Source organism: Helianthus annuus, chromosome 5 (assembly GCF_002127325.2).
Source record: "Helianthus annuus cultivar XRQ/B chromosome 5, HanXRQr2.0-SUNRISE, whole genome shotgun sequence".
NCBI lineage: Eukaryota > Viridiplantae > Streptophyta > Magnoliopsida > Asterales > Asteraceae > Helianthus > Helianthus annuus.
Window position 1 is genome coordinate 166,682,308 of NC_035437.2, and position 12,763 is coordinate 166,695,070.

A 12,763-nucleotide genomic window follows, 5' to 3' on the forward strand; every position below is an offset into this window, starting at 1 on the left:
CAAAATTTAAAATAAAAAGGAAGGGTATTTTAGTCAATCTTATCCTTTCTTCTTCCTTCTTCTCCCCAGTAACTTCAAAACCCACCATTTTCAAAACCCACCATCTTCAACCATTTCTTCACTTTCTATCTCAATAATCACTACATTATACTGCGATTTTCGTCACCAATCAATGATTCAACACCCGATCAACGTGTTCTTCAGCTTTTTTGAAGAAACCCCAGTTTAATTTCATACAAAATCTCGTTTTTTCCGGTGATTTTGAAGATAATCAGTCGATCCGTTCGATTCGATCGCTGATAAGTGTTTCAATCATTCAAATTTCGTCAATCGCTGAAGAAATCGGCTTCGATCCATCACTACTAGAAAACTAGGCAATAGCCACCAAAATTTGCAACCGAAAGAAAATGGTAGCAAAATCAGTTACCATTTTTCAACCAAAATATTATTGGTAGCAAATACATCTCAAATATTCAAAATAATAATAATTTATATAATACGGTCGTAAAATGGTGACAAATATGTAACCATATAATGCTTTATAGAAGTTGCCACCGTTTTTTTTACGGCCATTCAGCTTGCCACCGTCACATGCTCACAATTTAAAATTCAAATCGCTAATCGAATCTCACAAACCCAAAAGCATAGAAATCCTGGTGAAATAATTTGAAAACCCACCGCCTCTTTCTGTCCCTTCTCGCCTCAAAATTCCACACCCACACCCAAAGGCCACAATCTCCTTACTGTGCGTATCCACGTTACTATTTTCCTCACCTTAGAACGGCGATGATGGTGGAACGGATCAGTAGAGATGAAGATAGTGAGGTTGTGGTAGTCGGCGAAGGCGTTGTGGGTATTTTCTGGCGGTTAAGCAGCGGCAACAACGTCTCTGTTAAGGATTTATGTCGATTAAGGTTCCATTTGGGCTTCACGTCTCTGTTAAGGCTTTGTGTCGATTCGAGCTTTGCAGATTTTGATAACAAGGTATTAATTAGGGCTTCGTATCTCAATTAGGGTTTAGAAGGTTTGTGTTGTGTTGTTTCATTTTGTTAATTGCTTTACTTGTTAGAAGTTTTGCAGATTTTGTCTGCACATAACAACGATGGTTTGGGTTTTCAGTTTGCAACTTATGTTTGTATTTTTGCCATGTTAGTTTAATTGATGGGTTCAGGGGCTCTGATCTTGAAGCCTGACATAAATCAACAACATCCTAAAGGATGGTAAGTAATTCCTTGAAAGATAAAACTGATTTCTTAATTTTTTGTTCGTGCAAACATTCTTATATTTATATGATAATCTAACAATTATAGGGAGTTCGAATTTTGGTGTTAGGTTTAGTTTAGGCCTGGCAATAAAAACCCATTTGGGTTTTTTGGGTCATTTTAAAAATGAGGATGGGTCAGGATGGGTTAAGAAATAATTAAGGATGGGTCAAGATGGTTTGTATGATATCTATTTAAAATAATTCGTGGGTCAGGATGGGTATTACGCTTTGGGTAAATGTGTAACTTTAAAAAGAGCATCACAGGCAGATTCTTCATCCTATTCGAGTGTTCGTAGACGTTGACTTCACAAAGGAAAAAAAAAACAAAAAATTAAAAAAATTAGAAAAATTAAAAAATTAAAAAAATTAGAAGAATTTAAAAAAATTTAAAAAATCCAAAAAAATAAAAAATTCCATCGGTAGAAGGGTTTTTGATTTAGTCATTGCGTTTTACGATCTTGGCGGGGGTCCGGTGGCAGCGCCCCTAGTAGCAGGGTCCAAGGGGCAGAGCCCCTGGCTGGGGTCGAGCTGATTTTTAAGAATCCATCAGAAAATTTAATTTTCTGTAAATTGCCTCTGGAAAACTGTATTCGTAAACAGCCTTTTGATCTCCTACTTCCTGGTTCAGACAATTCACAGATGAAACTATTGTCCTGGTTCAATGCGTTTTAGAGAGAGAACACTTTCTTTGGTGTTTTTAGGCCATTGCGTTTTGGAACTAAGACATTTTTATGTGTTTTCTGGCCATTGCATTTTAGAAAAACACATTTTTGAAGTGTTTTTAGTCATTGCGTTTTAGGTAAAACACATTTTTAGGTGTTTTCAATCCATTGCGTTATAAAGAGAACACTTTCTTTTGTTTTTTAGGCCATTGAGTTTTAGAAAGGAGACATTTTTAAGTGTTTTCTGGCGATTGCGTTTTATAAATAAGATATTTCTTTGTGTTTTTTGTGCATTGCGTTTTAGGTATAACACATTTTTATGTGTTTTCAGTCCATTGCGTTTTAGAAAACAGACATTTTAAGTGTTTTCTGGCCATTGCGTTTTAGAAATAAGACATTTCTTTGTGTTTTTGGTGCATTGCGTTTTAGGTAAAACACATTTTTATGTGTTTTCAGTCCATTGCGTTTTAGAAAGTACACTTTCTTTTGTGTTTTTAGGCTATTGCGTTTTAGAAATAAGACATTTCTTTGTGTTTTCTGGCCATTGCGTTTTACAAATAGGACATTTCTTTGTGTTTTTGGTGCATTGCGTTTTAAAAAAATGTCATTTTTTAGGTTTTTTTTTCCATTGCGTTTTACACAAATGGGTTTTTTCCATTGCATTTTACGCAACTGGGTTTTAGAAATTTTTTTTCGAAAATATAGCAATAGTATACTCGTTTTAAAGATAAAAAACGCTCGTTTTTTTGTGCAATTTTTATAAAAAAATAATGTCGTATGAAAGAGTTATTAACGTTTAAAAAATGGGGGGAGGGGATTGGAGGAGAAAGAAACTATTGTCTTGTATTGACTAAAATGCCCCTAAACAAACTCACGCGCCTCTTTTCTTCCCTTCAATTTCCTTCATTTAATCTTAGCGCTTGATTAAATAAATGGATGGTCAAGATTACTTCCTAGCCTTCTTAGCCAAATAAACTTTCTATTATATCCTAACCCATCTAATCTAATGGTTGAGATTATAGTGGCGAAATTATAAATAGTGTTTACTATTAAAATAATTAATTTTCTATATTAAGGATATAAAGGTAAATTTAACATTTTAAATTCAAAAACCCACATGCAATGCACATTCAAGTTTCCCTCGTCCTTTTTAAACGTCGATAACTTTTTATACGTATCTTTTTTTTTCCAAAAAAAAATTACACCATATTAACGAGTGTTTTTTTATTTTTAATATGAGTACCATATTGCTATACTTATATAGAGAAAAAAATTTACGTTTCGATCGTATGTTTTAGTCCATGGTGTTTGTCTATGTTGTTTTAATTGTATAGTGATTTAAGGTGTTGAGTTTTACAGTACAATGAACGTATATAAGATATCATAACATTGCAAATACCATTTACATTCAATCTTGTTTTCTATGGTGTTATATTTTACAAGACACCATAATCTGTTTAGATTTCCTAAAATAAAACACTATAGAAAACAAGACTGAAAGATTTTGGGCATACCCGTCGGGCTCGGATATTTTTGCCATCCCTACATAAGAGTCCTAAAAACCATATAGTTCTTATACAAAGTTGAAACTGTATTTCACAATACTATTAGCTTGTAAACCAAAAATTTCATTTTATATAGAAGATCTTGCATTTCTCTTTTCTCTTGTTGATATGGGGTGGGTAAGGACTTCGACAAAACTATGCCAAACAACTAACCTTGCTTGTAACCTTTGCAAAAATGACTATCTAGAGGACTTGTCCTTATTGAAGAAGTCGTTCAATGAAGTGATATGAGCAAACTTAAAATGGTAGTGTAGATAGTGACAATACTTACTTTAAACATGAATTATATTGATCAAATGAAAAGTTACTGTAAGATTAAATATATCATGTGTTAATATTTAATCTTGTAACCATTATAATCATTTACATAATATAGATCAAAATATATTATAACCTATTAAATAAATTAGTTGGTAATTGTTGATGGACCATATTACCCTTATTAACTAATTAGGTTTCCTCCTAGGTGCTTATATAAGGAGAATTATGTAGAGGCCATGAGGTTACACACTTAATCAGACAACCTAATCATAACATCATCATTATCATCGACCTCCCTCTCCATAGCCGATTCCCTTGTCGGTTTTCTTAGTCACCATCATCAGTCAGCACCCTAAGGAGGAACCAGATCACACTGACAATTATGTCTAACGGGATGTCATCTTCTCTGACTGGATTCTCCACTGCACTGTCTGCTGTAACATGTATGTTTTCATGTTTTCCATTATGATTAAACAGAACTGATCCAACATGTGGTATCAGAGCATATGTTGATTAGTCAGTTCTGTTTTCTATCCGTAAATCTGGATTAAAACTGGAAAGCAGGTTTTAAAACGATAATTAAATTCGTTTTTCTGTCATCCGAAATCATTAACTGTTCGATTTCTGTCATCCGGAATGGCATCTCGGATGACATGTTCATTCTTATGTTACTGTCCGAGATCATAATGTTCAAGTATTGTTTAAATGATTGATAAATTCCCAGATTTCGGATATAGTATTAAGGTTATTTTGAATTTAGGGTTCATCATGTTCTTAGTTAAAATTCGAAATTTCCTTTATGTTTAGGAATATAATTTGAATTGTGGAATGTTTTCCTAGTTTTGATCTAATTTTATCTAATAAGCTTTTCGAAATCTGTTAATAGGATAAACAGATTATGATTTTCGAAATTTTCTGATAAAATTAGATCAATGATAAAATAGGAAACTCTATCACAATTCCTAAGATTTCGAATTTTCTGTTATGTTTTCACATTAACAGCTGTAACAGCTTGAAGAACACATTACGGATGATCATTTCGGACGAACATTGTTCGCCCATTACGGATCAGCAACCGTCTGATCATTCCGGATGAACATTGTTCGCCCATTACGGATCAGCAACTGACCATTTCGGATGAATCTCGGACTAAGCATTACTATCCGAAATCATCCGAAATCCATCACGGATCATCAAGAACTGACCATTTCGAATGAATCTCGGACTAAGTATCATTATCCGAAATCATCCGAAATGACTCGACTTATGCGTCTTGAACACATCCGAAATCATTCGAAATCATCCATTTCGGATAGTCCGAAATGATTCGAAATTAGTCATTTCGGATGAATCCAAGACATGATTCATCCGAAATCATGAGTGTTCATAAAATTTGGCAGTGTATGTGAACTAAAAGTTCGATCCGCGCTAACGGGTGGTTTGCTATTAAATAATTGGTTTTGTAATTACTTAGTTAATTAATCAGAATCAGATAATGTTTTACAAAACCAAAATGGCTTAACTTGAATGAACTTTTGATGTATCATTTCTGGCCAAAGCTGACTTGATACATCTACTTATCATTCAACTATTACGAAAGCTATGTTGAGTGTGCATCATAAACGTGAATGTCTTAATATCTGGCCAAAGCTGATTTAATTCCTTCATAGATGGCATACTTAACAAGTGCATAACTAAAGTGATTGTCTCAATTTCTGGCCAAAGCTGACTTGTTACAATCATTTTGCACACATGCTTAAATGATTACACTTCTGTTCAAAGCTGATTTGTCTTCGTTTAAGTAGAATTTTAACTAAGTCAATTATTTTGATGTTAGTAATAGACAATATCACAACTTCATAATGTAAAATGGTCATTATTTATGCATGCCTTAGTTTAACATGCCCTTAGATCACATTAGAACTTCTTCCTAAGTATCATAACTTGCTCATCCTATTTCCACTATCAGCACCAAATCAGGGGATTCCACCTTTGACTGGTGATAACTTTGCTGCATGGAAGGATGCCCTCATGCTTACACTTGGATTGCTGGACTTTGATTATGCTCTAAGAGAGAATAAGCCAGCGGACCTTACCACTCAAAGTACTGCTGCTGAGCAGATAGTTCATGAAAAATGGACTAGGTGTAACCGCATGTCTCTCATGTTCATGAAGCAGTCCATCAGTAATGCAATCAGAGGAGCCATTCCTGATTCTGAAGATGCTAAAACCTATTTGGAACATGTGGAGGCGCAGTTCAAAGGGACGTCTAAAGCACACGCTAGTACCCTTATTCTCAAGCTGGTGACAACTAAGTATGATGGGAGGAGCGGCATTCGCGAGCACATCATGATGATGAATGACATGGCCAATAAGCTGAAGGGGCTGGAAATGGAGATCAGTGATGGTTTCCTTGTTCATTTTGTCATCACTTCGCTTCCTTCATCCTTTGAAGCATTCAAGATCAATTACAACACTCAGAAGGACAAATGGACGATGAGTGAGCTGGTCGCTACGTGCGTACAGGAGGAAGAGCGTATGGGGATGGATCGCCCTATTGATGTTGCTAACTTCACCACCTCTACAATCAGAACCCATTATACCTCATGACGAAGGCACATCAAACGCTCAAAACAAAAACAACGATGAAACCGATAATCCACTCAGGAGGTCATCTAGGCAAAGAAGGCCTACTAATTGGGATGATTATGTTACCTACCTGACTGAAATGGATCCCGAAAAGCTTAATGATCCTATCTCTTACAATGAAGCCATTAGCAGTGATCAGTCTTCTGAATGGAATAAAGCAATGATTGAAGAGCTTGAATCCATGAAGAAAAATGACGTTTGGGATTTGGTAGAATTACCCAACGGTGTCAAACCCGTAGGATGCAAATGGGTGTTCAAAACAAAACTGGATCCGAATGGTAACGTTGAACGCTACAAAGCGAGATTGGTTGCAAAGGGCTACACTCAGAAAGAGGGAATTGATTATCAAGAGACATTTTCACCTGTCTCTCATAAAGATTCATTAAGGATCGTCATGGCCCTAGTAGCTCATTTTGATTTAGAGTTACATCAGATGGACGTTAAAACCGCTTTCCTTAACGAAGACTTGGACGAAGATGTTTACATGAAACAACCTGAAGGCTTTAAACCCGAAGGTCAGGAGCAGCTAGTGTGTAAGTTGAAGAAATCCATTTACGGGTTAAAACAAGCATCACGTCAGTGGTACCTCAAGTTTGATGAAGTCATGAAGAAACAAGGTTTTATGAAGAATCAAGTGGATCAATGCACCTACCTCAAGATGAGTGGGAGCAACTTTACTATACTTGTCCTTTACGTAGATGATATTCTATTGGCAAGTAATAGTTTAGACATGTTGCATGAGTCGAAGCGGTTACTCTCGCATTACTTCGACATGAAGGATCTCAGAGATGCTTCTTACGTCATTGGCATCGAAATCCACCGAGATAGACACAAAGGGATCTTAGGATTGTCCCAGAAGGCTTACATACATCGTGTCCTTACACGGTATAACATGCAACAGTGCAAACCCTCCGTCGCTCCAGTAGTTAAGGGAGATGTTTTCGGTTCATTCCAGTGTCCGACAACAGAAGTTGAGAAGGAGCAAATGAGCCAGATACCTTATGTGTCAGTAGTCGGGAGCCTGATGTATGCTCAAGTCTGTACTCGCCCAGATATCGCTTATATTGCTGGAATGCTAGGCCGTTATCAGTCTAATCCTGGCCTAGATCACTGGAAAGCAGCTAAGAAGGTACTTCGATATCTGCAAGGGACGAAAGACTATAAACTGACTTATAGAAGAAGTGATCATTTAGAAGTGGTGGGCTATTCTGATTCTGACTTTGCCAAATGCAAAGATGATAAGAAATCCACTTCGGGCTATATCTTTATGTTAGCAGGCGGCCCTATTTCATGGAAGAGTCATAAACAACAGTTGACCACAACTTCCACAATGATGGCAGAGTACATTGCTGTTTATAATGCAACCTGTCATGGAATGTTGCTTAGAAATCTGATCACTGGACTCAAAGTCGTTAATTCCATTTCTAGACCATTGAAGCTTTATTATGATAATTCAGCTGCCGTTAGTTTCTCGAACAGTAACAGTTCGACTGGAGCTGGTTTATATCTTGATACAAAATATCTGTTCGTACGTGAACGAGTTGAGGAAAATAATCTTTGTATCGAGTATATTAGTACTAAAGATATGCTTGCGGATCCGATGACTAAAGGTCTCCCTCCTAAGGTTTACGAAGAACATGTTCGGAATATGGGATTTAGTAAAGACCTTATTTAAGCATATTGTACTAGCTTATGTTTTATGATTAATGAAATGTCCTCAGTTTGATTTTGTATGTCTTTTAGAATATGTTCAACCGGTGTAATGGCATATAGACAAATAAGGTTACAAATCAAACAAAGGGCTTATGCGTATTTTGATCATGATGATTAGGTTTTAAATTAAGACTATAGTATGACTAATGGGGTCCTGAGTCGCATAATGATTCAACGGCTGTATTTCTCTGCTATAGTACTTGTTTAAGGCTAAAATGAGGGTTAACTCCTGATCAGGCTTATCTAATACTCATGGTAAATGATTACTCGACTAAGTGGGAGAATGTAAGATTAAATATGTTATGTGTTAATATTTAATCTTGTAGCCATTATAATCATTTACGTAATATAGATCAAAATATATTATAACCTATTAAATAAATTAGTTGGTAATTGTTGATGGACTATATTACCCTTATTAACTAATTAGGTTTCCTCCTGGGTGCTTATATAAGGAGAATTATGTAGAGGTCATGAGGTTACACACTTAATCAGACAACCTAATCATAACATCATCATTATCATCGACCTCCCTCTCCATAGCCGATTCCCTTGTCGGTTTTCTTAGTCACCATCATCAGTCAGCACCCTAAGGAGGAACCAGATCACACTGACAATTATGTCTAACGGGATGCCATCTTCTTTGACTGGATTCTCCACTGCACTGTCTGCTGTAACATGTATGTTTTCATGTTTTCCATTATGATTAAACAGAACCGATCCAACAGTTACTTCGATCAACAATGATTTATTTATTAAATTGTATTTTAAATATAATCATCATAACATTCTTCATCGATATCATAAAAATTGCACACAACCACGAACCAAATATTAAACAATCGTAAACAACATCAAAAGATATTAATTGACTTCAAATTTCTTTAAGCAATATAAGAAACTATGAAACCCATTGTAGGATGTACTATAATAATGTGTCATTTAACACTTTTGGCTAGTCGTCTTCAACCATCGTAGAAAAACTATAACCCTTCAAAAGTTGAAAGGTTTGACAAGTAGATAGACAAAGATGAATTTGGAGATATGTTTAGACTGAACAACGTTGTTAAAAATTCATATACTTTAGACCCTTTTAATCGTTTTACTGTTATTCAAAACATCAAATCAGAAAAAAAAAAAAAAAAAAACTTTTATTTTGATTGCATCAAAGTAACAATCTCATTTAACTTTGTACCCACCATCCAAAAACCGACTCCCACATCATGTTCCAAAGATGACATGTAGCGTGGGGGTTCATTTACTAGTTAATTAAAAAGGAACGTGCAGATTACTAATTCTGAGTGTATGTTTTGCAACTCGGGAGAGGAATCTGCTGAGCACATATTTACAGCATGTCAAGTTGCGGCGATCGTCTGTAATGGTATTATTAATTGGTGTAATATTCCAAATATTTTTGCTTTTTCGACGAAAGATCTTCTCGGGTTACACAAAGATATTAGAGGTTCGGAGAAGAAGAGGGATGCGGTTCAAGGCATTATAATGACGGTCTGCTGGAGCTTGTGGAGGGCTAGGAATAATGCTAAATTTTCGAGTGCCCCGGTTAGGATTCATTCCATTGTTAGTGAAGTTAAATCTTTGAGCTTTCTTTGGTTCGCTAATAGGTCTAAACACAAAGGGGTAGAATGGGGAGATTGGTGTAAATTTGTGAATATGTAATGTTGTAGTTGTTGTTGTCGGCCCAGTTTGGGTCGGCGTTAGTGGTTAATGAAAGTTACTTTCCAAAAAAAAAAAATGTCACTCATGTTATGAACTCTATCATGGACCATGTCATAATTTCACTCATGTTATGAACTCTATCATGAGTCATCGTTAAATTTATCACGCATGATTGTAAAACTTCTATTAAACCCATTAAGGGAAAGCGATTAGGTTTCAGTTTTTATTAAATTCCCTCTAAAAATGAAAATTTTATTAAATACATGGTTTACATAATGTTTTATAGAATTTATATCAATTCAATAAAGTATGAAGTAAAAACTTAATGATATTCATTTTGTTATGCTTCATATGAAGACATACCACCATTGTCATGCAATTTCTTTTTGGTACCATTGTCATGCAATTTCTTTTTGGTGGTCCAAGCAATTTGTCGGATATGTCCAACTACATGTGTAACTATACAAAAACTAATTAGAAGGAAAAAGAAAAAAAATAAAAGTAACAGAAGTAATGAGGGAAATACCGACCATTTTTTTTTGAAATCAGATGGTTATAACATGTTTTTCTTAGAACGTCATAATTTTGTTAACAAACGAACTAGCCAATACTAAACTGTTTGGAAGTGTGTTCTAAATACGTTACATTGTTACGTCTATTAATGAAAACCTGGGTCTTGTAAACAGGCGGTTTAGGTCGGCTTGGCTACTAGGTCAAAATGTGTTCAAGTCATACTCGGTTCGTGTTAAAACAAGTTATAAGCAAAAAAAGGTTCATATTAAAAGGGCCATTTAAAAAACGTATCAATCTGGGTTAGGTCAAAAGTCAAAACGAGTTATGATCAAAAAGGACTCGATTTGAAATGAGGTGTTATTGAAATAAGTTCACCTCCTATATCTTTTTTTAATCACACCTAGTGGCAATGGGTAGAGGTGGTGGCCACAGAGGCATGGTGGTGGTGTTGCATCGATGCCATTGGTGGCAGCGACGATCACGAGGTGGTGTCAGTGGTAGAGGCGATGACGAGTAGTGGTGGTGGTGGTGCTGGAAGTGTGGCAGTGGAGTAACTTGAGTAGATTAGTTTGAACTGTTAGAAATAACCCGTTGATGTGGCCTTAGGGATCATTTGGTAACATTACCAATATGACATAACTAGTCCCCGACAATTACTTGATGGTAGTAATTGTAATTATTGATTAGTATTAAGGGGCAATTATGATTTCCCTTTAGGTACCATTAATAGAGAAAACATAGAGTTTTATAACGGATCACCATTCATGACCATTATTCATTGATCTTTATATATTGATAACAAGTGGTGATCAAAACTCTAGAGTAGAACGCCAATACTAAAAATACTAAAATTATCTCTAAGGTGATCCATCAACCTAAGGTACCATAACGGGAATCATGGCTTCATCTTTATTCTCAAAGATAATCATCCCTACAAGTAAGTATCTCTATCTTGGTATATATATTTGGATTATGATTGAATAAACATGATTAGGGTTCTACGTTTTTAACCCATGTTTAAAGATATAATCAACATGTGGTATCAGAGCTATGTTGATTATATCAATCTTATATGATTATGATTTCATGAATTAACTGTGCCATCAGTTTCACCCTTTTGATGTCGATCTTATAATTTATTGCCATTGAGATCTTGATGGTTCACTATATTTTAACATTGAGATTGGTTGATTCTAAACCGTGCGATGAACTGATGATGATGGTTATATATTAAATACAAATGGAATGAAAAGAAAAGAACGAGTCCTCCAAGGGTTCTTTTATGTACTGCCGCCACTGCTTTTTCATCATAACTAATGAAAGTTAAAAAAAAAAAAAAAAAAAAACTAAATTTTGATATGTGATTTTGTAAAAATCACTTACTGGATCAATTGGAACCAAACATGTTTTTTACCTTTTTTATAATTTTGATAAAGAATTATTCATCATGATTGGTTCTATATTTGAACTTTGACATTTTGAAGATTTTTTTAATGGATTACGATGTCATCATTTAGTTCAATTTGAACTTGTTTGAAATTTGTTTTATACGAGAGGAATTGTTATGATTTGTTCCATATCCTTTTTCATATTTAGCTTTGACTTTTCAAACTAAATAAAGATGAGTATATGAAGTATTTGATTGAACTTTTACATGTTTATGTTACTTGTGAATAAAATAGATAGATATGAGATTTTAATGATTAGTTAAGTAAATAACTTAACCTTTTATTTACATGTCTTAAAATCTAAGTTTTTGACATAGAAATTAGAATTATATAATGGTAAATTTCAATGTATAGTTAGATGATTAATCAAATGGTATATCCTTTTGGTTTGACATTGAAATTTTAAATGATACTCTTTTATGTAATTATGTGTATGATAATGAACCTAAAGGTAAGTTGTAATTAATAATTTTTCAATGCACTTGATTATGTATTCATGCATTCTTGAATTAATCGGTTACAAAGTCCTCATGAATTAATGTTTGAATTTAATGATTGCAATTAATGAATTGATTATAGAAATTCTAGACTATAATCCATGAACTGAATAGTTGATTTTGTGCCTAAATGTTTGTACACTTAAAGCCCTTTATATGCAACTTTTATGTGAGATTCTTATTTTGTGAATGGCCCAACTTTAATTTATACCATTTTATGTGATTATGTGTATTGTTGGATAATGAAACCAACAACGAATTGTTTGATGATGCACATAATAAATTATCAGCCTAATTTACATAAATATTTCATTTCTGGCCCAAAGGTGTTATGTTATATTTATGTGTTTTACTTTATTATTTATGTGTGTTCATGATACATGAATTTTGGTCAAAGCCAAAGCGAAGCTAGAGTTCATGTAGAACATTGAGACAGTCTATATTTATGTGTGTTCATAATATGTGAATTATGGTCAAAGTCAAAGCGAAGCCAGAGTTCATGTAGAACACTAAA

The 12,763-nt window shown here is 34.5% G+C and overlaps 1 long non-coding RNA gene across 1 annotated transcript; it reads left to right on the forward strand.

Moving 5' to 3' along the window:
- Positions 1 to 356: 356 nt before the first annotated feature.
- On the forward strand, positions 357 to 9,873 carry LOC110941883. Its single transcript, XR_002594484.2, has 3 exons — positions 357 to 1,024; positions 1,154 to 1,220; positions 9,439 to 9,873. It is a non-coding gene; the product is annotated as an uncharacterized LOC110941883 (long non-coding RNA).
- The last annotated feature ends 2,890 nt before the right edge of the window (positions 9,874 to 12,763 follow it).